Source organism: Marmota monax, unplaced genomic scaffold (genome assembly GCF_021218885.2).
Source record: "Marmota monax isolate L192 unplaced genomic scaffold, Marmota_monax_Labrador192_F-V1.1 WCK01_AAM20220418_F8-fsc00391, whole genome shotgun sequence".
NCBI lineage: Eukaryota > Metazoa > Chordata > Mammalia > Rodentia > Sciuridae > Marmota > Marmota monax.
Genome location: NW_026694470.1, coordinates 138,230 through 153,910, shown reverse-complemented (window position 1 = coordinate 153,910; position 15,681 = coordinate 138,230). Strand labels below are relative to the sequence as shown.

The window sequence follows — 15,681 nt, the reverse complement described above, 5'->3', positions numbered from 1 at the left end:
ATTGTGAATGGAGTGGTTGTCCTCATTTCCATTTCAGAGGATTTGTCGCTGATATACAGGAATGCCTTTGATTTATGCGTGTTGATTTTATATCCTGCCACTTTGCTGAATTCATTTATTAGCTCTAATAGTTTCTTTGTAGACCCTTTTGGGTCTGCTAGGTATAGAATCATGTCATCTGCAAATAGTGATAATTTAAGTTCTTCTTTTCCTATTTTGATGCCTTTAATTTCTTTCGTCTGTCTAATTGCTCTGGCCAGTGTTTCGAGAACTATGTTGAACAGAAGTGGTGAGAGAGGGCATCCCTGTCTTGTTCCAGATTTTAGAGGGAATGCCTTCACCACCCTGCACGCGCCCGATCTCGTCTGGGTCTCTTATTTTTCCAGATGAATTTCATGATTGCTTTTTCTATTTCTATGAGGAATGTCATTAGAATTTTGATAGAAATTACATTAAATCTGTATAGTGCTTTTGGAAGTATGGTCATTTTGATAATATTAATTCTGCCTATCCAAGAGCAAGGTAGATCTTTCCATTTTCTAAGGTCTTCTTTGACTTCTTTCTTTAAGGTTCTATAATTTTCATTATATAGATCTTTCACCTTTTTTGTTGATTCCCAAGTTTGTTTTTTGTTTGTTTGTTTGTTTGTTTTTAGGCTATTGTAAATGGGGTAGTTTTCCTCATTTACCTTTCTGAGAACTTATCACAGATATACAGAAATTCCTTTGATTTAGGGGTGGATTGATTTTATATCCTGCTACATTGCTGAATTCATTTACTAGTTCTAGAAGTTTTCTGGTGGAATTTTTAGGGTCTTTTAGGTATAGAATCATATCATCAGCAAATAGTGCCAATTTGAGTTCTTCTTTTCCTATGTGTATCCCTTTAATTTCTTACATCTGTCTAATTGCTCTGGCCAGTGTTTCAAGAACTATGTTAAATAGAAGTGGTGCAAGAGGGCATCCCTGTCTTGTTCCAGTTTTTAGAGGGAATACCTTCAATTTTTCTTCATTTAGAATGATATTGGCCTGGGGATTAGCATAGATAGCCTTTATGATGTTGAGATATGTTTCTGTTATCCCTAGCTTTTGTAGTGTTTAAGATCTTTTACATTTAAAATAGGCCTTGATGATATTCATTAATATGTCTTCCAGTTAACCTCCAGGTATGGTTCCCATGTTTGAATAAGACTTACCATTGATATTCTTATTCAGAGCCCTTTTATAAAAGTTCTTCAAGTGTAAACTTATGTACACTTTTCCTTGTATATTAAAAATAAATAAAATAAAAACAGTGAAAGTCACTGTTGAGGACAGACAGGTGAGGATGGTGGGAATACAAGGTTAAGAGAATTATTCTACAAAATGGGTCCACCATGCTGACCCCCACATGCTTTCTTTGTCAAAAAGCAATTTTCCTGCAGTCCTGCCTGGCCTAAGTGGATGGAATACGTTCCTCAGGAAACTACCTGTTATCTGCAAGGAAAAGTGGGCAGGGAATAGCATTGATAAGGAGAACCCAAGTTACTTTGAAGGTAGAAAGATTGGTGACCCTTTACACAGACCAGATTCTGGAAGGTAAGCAATACCAGTTTTGAATATCCAGAACAGGTCCTCATTCTCCCAGTGTTGAAGATTAAACACCAGAGAAATGACAAGGCAAGTATAGAAAACAAGTTTTAGTTAAGAGAGGGACAGAGGTAGAGGTAGTAGACTTCTCTAGACAGAAGGAGGTTCAGAATTGGGTATCCACAGAAGTGGGTGTGTCTTGCTCTTTTATAGATCCCCAGAATACCCCCACCTTTTCTTTCTTTTCTGTATATACCCTTTGAGTGGGGAAGTGTGATCCCCGGGGTTAGCTGTTAGCAACCCAGTGATAACCAGTCATCATGCTCTCTTGACCCCCATCATCCATTATGTGTACTGACTGGGAGGACTTCGGCCCTTTTTCTCAGTTTTTTGAGAAATAGGACATTTTCTGTCCCCTCAGGCCAGGTGGGGTGCAGCCAAATTGCTTTTTTGGCAAAGAAAGCATGTGGGGAGTCAGCATAGTGGGCTCATTTATACAATTATTCTCTTAACCTCATGTTTGTCCCCTTACATAAGGATAATTTCTTCTAACCACAAGACCTATAAAAATAATTAAGAATCCAATTAGAACCATGCAGCATGAGCCAAGGTGACATAGAGTTGTCATGGCATTGGGGACTTAAAAGTCTGATGTTACCCTATTGTCAGTCAAAAGCCAAGAGGTGGATCTGGGTGGGACTTTGGAAACTTTCCTTGGACCCCTATGCCCCAATAAAACTGGTGTACAAGGAGAGGCACGTTGTCTCTCTCCTCTCTGAGAGGACTGGCTCTCTCTTTGACTATCCCCTTTCTCTTTTCCTATCCCTTCAGTAAACTCATGCTTGTTACTCTGAATGATATGTATGAAATCTTTCTGACTCGATCACAAGAATTGGGGGTGGGGGTGAGGGTCTTTACACTGCTGCAGTTTCTCTGAAGGCCTCAACTCTGTAACAGGCATTATATAAGAAACTATACAAAATCAATTTATGTGTGTCAAAATATTGAAAAAAAAATAAATAAAAGGATGCTGCTTTTAATTAATCACATGGGATTTAAAGCACAAAACATATGTATCAACTAGAAGGTAGAAGAAATATTGTATGGGGAGAATTTTGAGTCTATGTATCTGACTTCCCTAAAATAATGTGTCAAATACATAACCTCCCCTTATTAAAATCCCATCTTGGTTTAAAAATAAAATATGATCCTCACAGTTTTAAAGCATTGCCTTACTTTGCCTTCAAATCTTTCAGAAAATAAGTGTAATATGATCCCTGCCCACTGCATTTATGTAAGACTAATACAGAAAACAAAATGAAAGATACAAAGGAATCATTAAACTATTCACTCCAAGAGACCAGCATGTGTAGATGTTTGAGAAGTTCCTACATTGTACTTCAGTGACTGTTAGTGATGGCAGCAACCTAGAGTAAACATTCTCTGATAATAGGCAAACCTACAATAGCACACACCGGAAGATCAAACTAAATAGCATTATTTAGAATGGAATAGGCCTCCAGGGAGAACTTAAAGTTCTTCTTTGTTATTGTTGTTTGTTTTTGTTTTTGTTTTTGTTTTCTTTCTTTTTCTTACTCTTCAAAATTTACCTGCTGCTTATACAGTTTTTTTTTTCATTGCATTGTAACTTATTTTACAAATTCCAGTGTTTTATTTATTTAGGTTTACAAAGACAGTTCTATTAGAGCAAGTAGAAAAATAATTACCTTGTAAACATGTTTCCAAAAATTTCACATTCATTATCTCAAATGCCTACTGTGAAGGAATTACCTCTATTGGACTTGTTTAGCACTGAACACTGTTATTTGACAAAATGCCTTTAATGAAAATGGTGATCTTGTGAGACTTCAAGAATCAGAGAAATAGCAATGCTTCTGCTGTTTTCCCTTGTGGGAATAGCACAAAAGAGGTTGTAGCATTCTGCGTTCTTAGTTGTGTTTCCCTCTCTCAAAGAGCATAAACAAACCCAGAATCAAAGGCTTGTTAGAAATCCTTGAGGGAAAGGACTCACTTGAGACCCAGCACAGAGATTAGGGGGGATTACACAGCCTCTGTATGGAAGGTCTCAGACTCCCCAAGGGAGAGCAGCTACCACACAACCTGATTATTCCCACTTTACCCACAATAACTCACAAATTTCTCTCTCTCTCTCTCTCTCTCTCTCTCTCTCTCTCTCTCTCTCTTTCCCATTGTGATGGATGCCTGAAAAGACACTCTTAGTTTAAGAAGGAGTGGGCTATATGTTGATTGCTGAATCTGTGTAATATAGAGAGATGACTAAGTCAAGCCTCAAAGATGATTGGAGAAACCACAGAAGAGTAGAGAACAACCTTTCTCTTTCCCCCAATAAAGCTTTTCCCATCAATAACTGATGCCAAAAATCCCATTACAAAACACTTCCTTAAGCCTAGGGATATGCCTTTGCAAATGTACAGAATTCCTAATGAGAAACATCATCAGACTTTGTATTCCTTTGAATACAAATACTAATGAGTATTCCTAAAAATACAAGGTGATGTGGAGGATAAAAGCAATTTCTGAAGTATTCATAAGAATTTGAGGACTAGCAAAGTTGAGGCATTTGACATGGGCAAAGAAAACAATGCAGACAAGGGAAACTGAAGTCATCAAAGAAAATTGCAAACCCTGAGGTCCATACTGATTAAGTGCAATTACTATCAAAACTCAAATGACATTTTTTTTTCCTCAGAAGTTAAAAAAAATAATTACAAAATTTGTATGGTAACATAAGGCCCCAAATAACCAAAGCAATCTTGAGAAAGAAAACCAGTGTTGGAGGAATTACATTTCCCAATTTCAAAATGTACTACAAAGCTATAATAATCAAAATAATGTGATACTGACACAAAAACGCACATACAGATGAACAGAACAGAAAAGGGAGTCTAGACATAAACCCAACAATGTATTTTAAAAAACACAGTGGAGAAGGCATAGTCTATTTAATAAGTGGTGTTAATAAACTAAATAGCTTTAATAAACTAAAAGACCTTTTCTCATATCATGAACTAAAAAAAAAAATAAAAATGAATTAGCAACTTAAAAATAAGACCAAAAACTGTAAAAAATACTGGAACATGACTTTGGGAAGGAGATTGCATGACATTGATCTGAGAAAAGATTTCTTTGAGCATGAACCCCAAAATTCAGGCAACAAAGCAGAAATAGTGGGATTTCATCAAACTGAATGCCTTCTGTGTAGCACAGAAAATGTATCAACAAATGAATGGAAACTATCAACAAATGAAGCCTACAGATTGTGAAACAATATTTGGGAACCACATATATGAGAAGGGATCAATATAAAAAATATAAAGGAGCACATATCAATTTCAATAAAAATGAGCCAATCTTTTAAATAATCAAAGAACAAAAAAGACATTTAAATAATAAATATGTGTATAAAATAATGTTCGGCATCACTTATCAAAAGGGAAATACAAACAAACCTACAATGACATAGCACTTCACACCTGTTAGGATGCTTGTCATCAAAAGATAGCAAGTATTGGCAAGGGTATGGAGAAGAGAAATTCTTGCACTTTGCATGGAAATAAATAGATGCAACCATTATGGAAAACAGTGGAGGCTTTTCTTAAAAATAAAAAAAAAAATAAATGAAAATAAAAATAACAGAGCTAACATATTGCCCAGCAATTCCTTTTCTAGGCATATAACCCCCTCAAGATGAAATCAGCAGCTCTTTGAGATATCTGCACTCCCAAGTTTATAGATAATTTAAACAGATCAATTTCAAGCATTGAAATTGAAGACACCATCAAAAGCCTATCAATAAAGAAAAGGCCAGGACCAGATGGATTCTCAGTCAAGTTCTACCAAACCTTCAAAGAACTAATCAATCCTTCTCAAATTATTCCATGAAATAGAAAAGGAGGGAACATTTCCAAACTCATTTTATGAAGCTAGGATCACCCTGATACCAAAATCAGACAAAGACATATCAAGGAAAGAAAACTTGAGACCAATATCCCTGATGAACTTTCATACCAAAATTATTAATAAAATCCTGGCAAATTGCATACAAAAACAAATTAAAAACATAGTGCACTATGATCAAGTGGGGTTCATCCCAGGAATACAAGCTTGGTTCAACATACAAAAATCAATAAATGTAATTCATCACATCAATAGACTTAATGACAAGAATCACATGATTATCTCAATAGATACAGAAAAAAAATTGACAAAATTTAGCATCCATTCATGCTCAAAACACTAGAAAAACTACGGAGAGTAAGAACATACCTCAACATAGTAAAAGCTTTATATATACTAAGCCCAAAGATAACATAATTGTAAATGGAGAAAACTGAAAGCATTCCCTCTAAAATAAAAGTGGTGTAAGATGCCTTCCTACACCACTTTTATTCAACATAATCCTGGAAATTGTAGCCAGAGAAATTAGACAAGAGAAAGAAATTTAAAAGATACGAACTGAAAAAGAGGAACTTAAACTATCTCTATTTGCTGACATAATTCTATACCTAAGCTTCTTAAACTCATAAACAAATTCAGCAAAGTATCAGGATATAACATGAACACCCATAAATCAATTGCTTTCCTATACATCAGTGATGAACCACCTGAATACCTGCAAAAGAAATTAGGTAAACTACCCATTCACAATAGCCTCAAAAAAATAGTACTTGGGAATCAATTAACAAAAGAGATGAAAGACCTCTACAATGTAAACTATAGAAGACTAAAGAAAGAAACTGAAGAAGACCTTAGAGGATGGAAAGATCTTCCATGTTCTTGTATAGGCAGAATTAATATTGTCAAAACAGCCATACTGCCAAAAGCACTATACAGATTTAATGGAATTCTTATTAAAATTCCAATGATGTTCTTCATTTTACTAGACAAGCAGTCATGAAATTTATTTGGGAAAATAAGAGACCCAGAATAGCCAAAGCAATCCTTAGCAAGAAAAGTGAAGCAGAAGCTATTACAATACCAGACCTTAAATTATACTGTAGAGCTATATAGTAACAAAAATATCATGGCATTGGTACCAAAACAGACATGAAGACCAATGGAACAGAACAGAAGACACAGAGACAAACCCACATGAATACAATAATCTTACACTAGGCAAAGATGCCATAAACATACATTGGAAAAAGCTTCTTCAACAAATGATGCTGGGAAAACTGGAAATTCATATGTAGTAGAATAAAATTTAACCCTGTCTTTCACTCTGCACAAAACTCAACTCAAAGTACATAAAGAACATAGGCATTAGACCAGAAAGTCTGTACCTGCTAGATGTAAATATAGGCCCAACTCTCTATTAGGTACTGACTTAGGTACTGACTTCCTCAACAAGACTCATAAAGTGCAAAAGGGAAAATGAAGAATCAATAGGAAAGGTAGTAGAATACAACAGTTACTAATATGGCATTATGTAAAAATGTGGATGTGTAACCGATGTGATTCTGCAATCTGTATTTGGGGTAAAAATAGGAGTTCATAACCCACTTGAATCTAATGTATGAAATATGATATGTCAAGAGTTTTGTAATGTTTTGAACAACCAATAAAAAAAGAAAAAAAAAGAATCAATAAATGGGGCTGGGGTTGTAGTTCAGTGGTAGAGTACTTGCCTAGTATGTGTGAGGAATAGGGTTTGATCCTCAGTATCACTTAAAAATAAATAGATAGATAGATAGATAAAAATAAAATAGATAAATTAAGGTATCAAAAAAGAATCAATAAATGGGATAGTATTAAATGAAAAAGCTTCTTTACAGCAAAAGAAACAATCAAGAATGTGAACACAGAATGGAAGAAAAGCTTTGCTACTTGCACCTCAGATACAGCATTATTCTGCAAGATATACAAAGAACTCAACAAACTTAACACCAAATAATAATAATAATAAAACAGATAACCCATCAATAAATGGGCGAAGGAAATGAACAGGCACTTCATAGAAAAAGAAATACAGATGGTCAATGTATATATACAAAAAAGTATTCAACATCTCTAGCAATTAGGGAAATGCAAACTATTGCCTAGTGGGATGAAAAAAATCCATAGCTTCCTGCTAGAACTTTTTGGATACTACCCTAGTGAGGGAATTGGAAAACCCCGTTATAGCCCCATTAAGATAAAGCTGAGGCCCCTCACTCAGCCTTTTTTGGTTGGTTGGAATTTGAGCCATAGTTTTTTCTTTAATGTTTGACTGCAATAAAACAGTGATCTCTTTAAAGATTTCTGTCCTGATATGCTATCTCCTTCATGATTCTTTAGAGTGAACATGTTTTGGGGAGTGGTTATCTGAGTATGATGGTTTGGGTAGATTTCTGGCTTCTCCACCACTCAGGTTGGAATAGGTGAGTCAAAAAAAAAATGCAGGGTGCTCAACATCATTTTTTTTGGGGGGGGGATCAAAGGTCCTTAATAATATTCTATCTTTTATCAAGGTTATTTTATTTGTTTTACATCAATGTCTATTATTTTCAGTTGTATTTAGGGAATACTCTTTCAACATCATCTAAGAAGTTAAAAAAAACCCATATTATTTAAAACAATGAGTTTTCTTATTATTCTTTCTTAATAAACTTCCGTGAAATATGTGACAAATGCAACATCCCAATAGATACAAAAATTAAAACAGAAAAATAAAACTCTGCCTATTATGTATTGACATAGAAATACCACTTAAACTAATTTCTAAAGGAACTATATTGTGTTTTCTGTGTGAGGTCAAGGTTTTGTCTCAACTGAAGAGAGACTTAAAATAAAATGACAGCATACCAGTATTCATAGTATTCCTTTTAATGTTCTAACACTGAAATGTTCCAATGGGCAATAAAAGAAAGACTGACTTATGAGGTGGATATTAATTTTAAAAGACAAAAATTATGAGTGATGCAAATGTATATGATGGGATTAAATATTTCATGCATTTTTCTTCAATTATGTTTTTTCTCATATACAACATCTTTATGATTCATTTGTAGCTCATTTCAAAATCTGCATGCTTTTGTTTCTGATTCTGCAGAGAAGTTTTTCCAAATTAAAAATTTAATGACTGGAGAAAGGTTGTGCAATTTGGTATTGCTATCAATAGCATTCAAAGGATGTGGAAATCTTAAGCCTAGTGACTATGAGAATGAAGGGAAGATAAATTATATAGGCCCAATATAAATATAATCTAAGTCATACATGTCTTATCTGTGGAAATTATCACTGCTAATTCTCTAGACACATGAAATTAGAGATTGAGATTGTTTTTATATTTTGATGCCTTTCAACATAGAAATATAATTTTTCAAATTTAAAACCACTTTAAGCATGAGAAAGAAATATTTTCAAGACCAAAGAATGGTTCATGTTTTCAAAAATATTTTTCAAAAATATTCAAATATTTTCAAGATCAAAGAACTCACTTTAACAGATGTTTGATCTGAGATTAAATATTTAAACATATAGTTATGTCTCCATATTTTTATTCCTACTCTAGGCCCTGAAGGTGTTAAGAACAGGCCTGGTCATTGTCAGAATTTCTTGTGGCTTGGAAGAATTTTTATCACTGACAAGTCCCAATCTCGGGTAATAGGATGTACTCTAAGCGCACAGGTCATATCTTGAGTAAGTAAATTCTGACTCTCCTTCCTATGCTAGCAAAGCTTTTGTGAATGCATTATGCTGCTTAAATTCCAACATTCCCTTGAGTAGTAAAGTCCTATTCTAAATTATAAATAAAAGGGACAGTCCTGCTGTCTTGGGTCCCACAATCTTCTACTTGTCACCATTCATGGGGACAGATTTCTTGAGATGAAAGCACAAGGAACACAACTCCAAGAACTGCTTGCTATCCAGACAGCAGATTAGAGTTTTGAAGACTGGCCTCTCAGAGCAGAACTCCTGTTCTTAAATATTCACTTCTGAGGTGACTATGGGGATTTTGCAATTTGAAATCAAGTTCAAAGCCAAGCAAATTCTCTGTAGTACTGCCCAAAGTTCAAAGCCCAGTGCCTTTCAAATCAAGTGCAGATTTATTTCTCCCCACCACTGCTCTCATGTGAAAAACTATGCCTGGAACCATAGTTAGACAAATAATTGATTCTCAAATAAAAATTTGGACTCCATTAGTCCTGTCACCATTGATAAAATTGAACCTCTAAATGGAACAAAGAAAAAAATGATTATATGGAAATACAGCTTCATCAGAACTAGCAAGCTATTTTATGGAGGATGTCAGAAGACAAACAAGTCAGGTATAGTTTACTGTTATAGTGACTAATAGTAGGTATTTGATCAAGACTTGATAGAGAAATTGGCATTTCAGAAAGATACAACTAGTGCTTCCTGATGTGCCTAATTATATCTGGGGAGGAAGGTAGGACCTTCAGAATTAATTTCACTTTGGAATAGCATCTTTCTCTTGAGATGATCGCCAGATATTTTATAAACCTGAAATTTCCCAGTGGGCAGTAATTCTCACAAAATCCTTTCTCCACAGGTCAACAGTGAGAATAACAGAGCCAAAAATGATCTTCTTGTTCCGATCAGAGGGTGTGTGTGTGTGTGTGTGTGTGTGTATACTCAATAATCAAGAAATCCAATTTGCTCCTACTTACTGATCTAAGGCATGTGCTTGTGGTGCATATAAGTCATCTACTCAAGAAATTATGCATTTGACTTCCAGGCACTGTGATTATTCAGCTATCATGTATGATTTTTTCATTTTTAAAAAATTTTATCTGTGTTTTTAGAGGTCTAGCTGCCCAATTTAATGCTTACCCAGGTCATTTATTTACCAAGTAAGACTTGCTCGTAGATTAATCATTAATTATTTGAGAGAAACAATCTCTCCATCAATTTATAGATTTCATCACTGCACTAAGATCTTTTCCTTCAGAACCATTGGTGTCTCTATTCCAGGCATTCATCTTTTAATTTTTTTTAATCTTTATTGTGTTTGTTTTGTGAAATTTCCTCTTCTCTTACATTCAGACAAAACAATCCCCACTCTCCCACCCCAGATATGTTCTTCCTTTTCTAGGACATACAATAGAACAAGGGAAGTGTTAACATTAATCCTAATTTCAAATGAAAAATAGTTAAGTGACTTTATATTTTATTAGAAATGCTTTGAGATATGTGTGGTTTTAGAGAAGGAATATGGAGAAAAGTGGTATGAGAAGGATGGTTCTTATACTTTCTGTGAATCCACAAGTGATCATTCCCCTGCCAGTGACTTTATTTATTCTATTTTATATAATCCTAACAGTAAATTAGATTAAAGTCATTATTTATTCTCTGTCAAATCATACTATTAGTGAAACTGTTATGAAAATGGTTATAAGAATTAAATAAAATAATTAAGTTTCCAATACTATGATAAAATGAATAATATCAATTAAATGTTATTTTACTTCTTTTGGGCCTTATTTTTCTCAAGTTTAAAATCAGGATGTATTAATGACATTAGTTCCTTCTAAGCAGTATTTTAACTATAATGGAATGCTTATACTTTGACTCCACTTTGGCTAGTTTTCCAAAAGGCTGAACAAAATATAATGCACAGTAAACATTCCCATATTCAAAAAGTATGGGTAAAAACAACTACACAAGATTTTTACAAGACAAAGTGTTTTTGATAATCCTTATATTTATGGTCATCTCAGAGTTATAGAAATTGTTGAAGTTGATGGGGCTTAGAAAAATAATGTCTTAGAAAAACTTTTAATATGATGGCATATGTATTAGAGTTCTCTAGAGGACCAGAATCAACAGGAAACATAATTATAAAAGGGGGACTTACTACATTGACTTACACGACCAGAAGCAAGATCGTCCACATTAGCTGTCTGCAGACGGAGAGCTGGAAGAACCAGTAGCTGCAAAGTCCATGAAGCTAAAGCCCCAGAACAAGAAAGATCAACAGTGCTAACCTAGTCCCAGACTAAAGACTTCTGGAGAATCTGCTTTGGAAGTGTGAAGAAGCAGCCAAAGTCTGACATCCTCAGAAGCAGCCCAAATCAAGAACCCATTCAAGAAAAATGAGCTTGCATCTAGTGCTGCTTCCTTGTTCCTCCACCTATTCCATCCAAACCATAATCCTATTGGATGGTGCTGCCACTCTTAGGGAGGGTCTCCATTTCAGTTTGCTATCCCACATGCCAATCATTCCTAGACACACCCTCCTCTACACTCCCATAATCCTCTTAATCCTTTCGGCATCCTAATCCAATCAAGTTGGCAATTTACATTAAACATTACAGCATAATATCCTTTCTTGTGGGGAACAGCAAAGGGAATGAATGCTTTCCACTTGTTAGATGCAAAGGTGAACGTTCTCATGGGATCACACAAAATCCTAGCTGGGAACTCCAGAGGCCCCATGAATAAAAGAGGATAACTATGAAAGACTTGCTGGCTCCCTGTGCTAGTGACAGCACAAGAAGAATTGATCACATTCCCAGCTTTCATGGAGAAAAGATGGACAAGACATGAGCCAAACACAAAACAGGGATTCTTCCGAAACCAACCTTAGAAGGTGTTGTTCAAAAGGTGACTGAAATGAACCTAACAGAGTTGAGGAGCCCATCTACTTATTAAAAACCTATGTGTGATTTTTCAAGCCTGAGAAAGGCTTTCCTTGTCAGGTCTTAGGGTGGGAAAATGCCTTCTCATGCCAGACTTGGTACAAAAGCCAGTGCATGGCCATCTCTACACAAAGTTGTGGTCAAGGACTGAGACCACCACAGCTAGCCAAGCTCGTGGGCATAATGATATTCCTAACCCAGGCACTCTCTTTCCTAATTATCTCCCTCAGGTGCCTTTGCTGAAGACTCTTTTAGGGCAGGAAGGAGGGAAAACCATGAAGGTGCTTTTGCCTACCTCGACTCAGTAGTCTGTATTTTTCTACTCTAAACCTTCTCCTTAAGCTCCAGGGGCTTAAATCTTTAGATGAAATAGGATATCCTAGCCAATAAATGAAAGGGATTGAGTATAAATCAAACCAATAAATTCAGGCTTCTTTTAAAACATAAAATAGTCATCTGTTATTTTTTCAGTAAAAATTATCCAAAATTAGTAATTTCACATGGTTCCATGTGAAATAATATGATCTTTGATAATCTGTGAAAAGATAAACATGTTGTTCCACAGGAGTGTAGGAATGGAACAGCTAACTAGTTTTTTAGTGTAGGAGAATAAAATGAAGTATATTTTGAAGGGAAAACAAAATGGAGTCTTAAAAGTGTTTAAGTAACTGGCAGAAGCTGGCTGGTAAGGAACAGAAAGGCATTCCAGGCAGGGAGGTAGCATGTGCAAATGCTAAACTATGAAAGGGCTAAGCAGGAGTTAGGAAATCATAACCTAATGGCCACAGCCACATATGGAGACAGGAACGAGAAAGCAAAGTGGAGACAAGAAGATTTTAAGCTAAGAATTTAACCCTGAAGTGCATTGATGAAGGTAGAAGCCAAGAGAGATATGCATGTAAGAAATAGCATCCTAAAAATAGAGAAGAGAGCTTTCCCAAAGATGATGCAGGAGTCAGGAAGATCAATGAGAGGTCACTACAGTCATTCAGGTTTTTAAATCTTACTTTTTCATTCTGTATGTATGGAAAATTGAGGTTTAAACTTCTTATATATCTGTAATCTAGTTACATAATTCTCCAGTCAAACGTTCTTGCTGCTGGGCTATGAATATATTTTTTATTATTCAATGGGTTTCTTTCCTTCTCCGTGTCCTACTTCAGAACAGTGTGTGTGTGTGTGCATACCCACACACACACACACACACACAAAACACAGACATGTATACACACAATTTAAAATATATGTATTTATTTAGCCAATTTATGTGTGCCAGGGACACATGAGTTAAGATGGAATTTCAAACTTCAAGAAGATAAAACTGAACACTTTCTAAACAAAAATACAATTATGTCTGAGGAACTGCAGGGACAGCCTGCTAGTGTACTGCCCTTTGAGAAAAACTCTGTACTGAAGTTTGAATTGAAAACAAAAGATGAACCTCTAAATAAAAGAGCAATTTTAACTAGAAGGCGTAAGTAGCAGTCTATCAAAGTATAATAAATCTGAGAACTGCATGGGAAAGTCCTTCTAAAAGATAATTTAATTTTTATGCTAAAAAATTATCTATGTACTGATGAGCTACCATAGGCCAGCCAGGTCTTCTGCTAGGTATTAGAGAGGCACTGAAGGAACAACCTGACAAGACTAACCCTAATGATTCTGATCCTAATTGTAAAAGGAAATATCTGGTATGTTTCAAATGGATTCTCCAGACATAAGTAAAATGAGTTTTTTGAATAAATTCTATATAAGCCTGAGAACGCAAGACACCATGTGCAGTTCCAGTGATGGTGGTGATCGTCATAATATGGTGTGACTGAGATTTGAGTACTGGGCCAGAGGACAATACTGATACCACCTACTGACCAAGAAAGCACTTTTGTGAACAGTGTTTTTGGCTTTTACTATAATGATTTTGGAGATGAAAAAGTAGAACCTCAAGCAGAATGACATCAATACATCTGAGCAGAAGCACAAAGTAACTTTAGTGGCACTGGGTACATATTTCCACTTTTTACAATCAATCATAGGAAATCTCTCCACAAAGTGTCAAAAAGAAAGCAGCAGTTTCTCACCAGGTTAAGAAAGAGGACTGATACTTGGTGTGCATGGGAGACATTTCCCATGATGTCCCAGCCTTGGACATTCTCTTAGGAGAAACTTGAGTCTATCTGTTTCTTACGAGTGGATGGAAAGAGTAAGTATGGCCAGGGACTTACCCAGTGGAGGTAAGTCTCTGGTTGTTCTCACTAAGGGAATGTTATTATTTGAATGTGAAGTATTCCCCAAAGATCCTGTGTTAATGCAAGAATGTTCAGTGATAAAGTGACTGGATTGTGAGAGATGTAACCTAATCAATCCATCCTAGTCCGAATGGGCTGACTGGATGTTAACTGTAAGCAGGTTAGGTGCAGCTGGAGAAGGTGGGTCACTAGAGGCATATCCTGTAAGGTTTCATTTTTTCTGCAGCTCCTTCACCTCCTTCCTGTGCTTCCTGGCAACCATGAACAATAGAGCAGTGCCCCTCCACCATGTCCTTCTGCCACATCTTGTGGTCAGAGCAATGCCATTGGCCAACCCATGGACTAAACTTCTGAAACTGTGAGCCAAAATTAACTTTTCCTCCTCTAAGTTGTTCTTGTCAAGCATTTTGTTCACCACAAGGAAAAGCTGACTAACACGGGGAAGTAGCAACTCATACTGCTTCTTATGTGTTTTTTGCTCAAGACCTTGTATGTGTGTGCACTGCAGACTTACTTTTAACATGATGACGAGTGGAAGGTAAAAAGTTTACTCTAGTCTATTCCCAAGATTGGAAATAATGCCAGTAGCTTGAAGAACGGCTTGAAAATTTATGATGTATTAAAAGGGAAGGAAAGACTCAAGTGCTACAGCCCCAGCATTGGCATTGGTGAAACCCAGTTTCTAAGACCTGGCTGTAGCTAGATGTTTATGAGACCACAGTGATATCTCAGGGAAGATGGGTAGGATAAACGTCCTTACATACCATTCCACACACACATACTCACTGTAAGGGTAATGATTTGGTAAGATAACCTGTAGATAATTTAGTAAAAAGACCCTCCGAATTAGAAAACAGGACAGTTTGAAGGAAGTTCTGTACCATGCATCCTCACAGATAATTATAACATGAAATAGGAAGTCAAACAGAGCAGAGAATTCACAATTTCAGTCAGCAAGATATTTGAGTAGTTTTGCCAAAGAGAGTGCAAACAATACAAATATGGCAGATGATTAATCAAAAATGAGCAAATATGACAAGCAATTAATCCAAAAAATAGGCAGAATAGCATCGTGAAAGCAATCCTCAGCTCTAGAATTAGCAGGACAAATCCAAATTCTGTCTTGGTGCTAAGTCATTAGGGTAGATTCTAGTTATTTCCAACAGGTACCAGTGGTGCCCATGATCACTGGTCTCTTTAAGATGCAGAGAGAATGAATGAATTCCTGACTTAAGCACAGTT

The 15,681-nt window shown here is 35.8% G+C and overlaps 1 long non-coding RNA gene across 1 annotated transcript in view; it reads left to right on the top strand.

Annotated features, from left to right (window-relative positions):
• The first annotated feature begins 9,664 nt into the window (after nt 1-9,664).
• LOC124075524 (uncharacterized) overlaps nt 9,665-15,681 on the top strand; it is a 66,065-nt gene continuing 60,048 nt past the window's right edge. The window contains exons 1-2 of the long non-coding RNA XR_006846087.2: nt 9,665-9,859; nt 14,666-14,797. This is a non-coding gene — a long non-coding RNA (uncharacterized LOC124075524). The remainder of the gene's footprint in view (nt 9,860-14,665; nt 14,798-15,681) is intronic.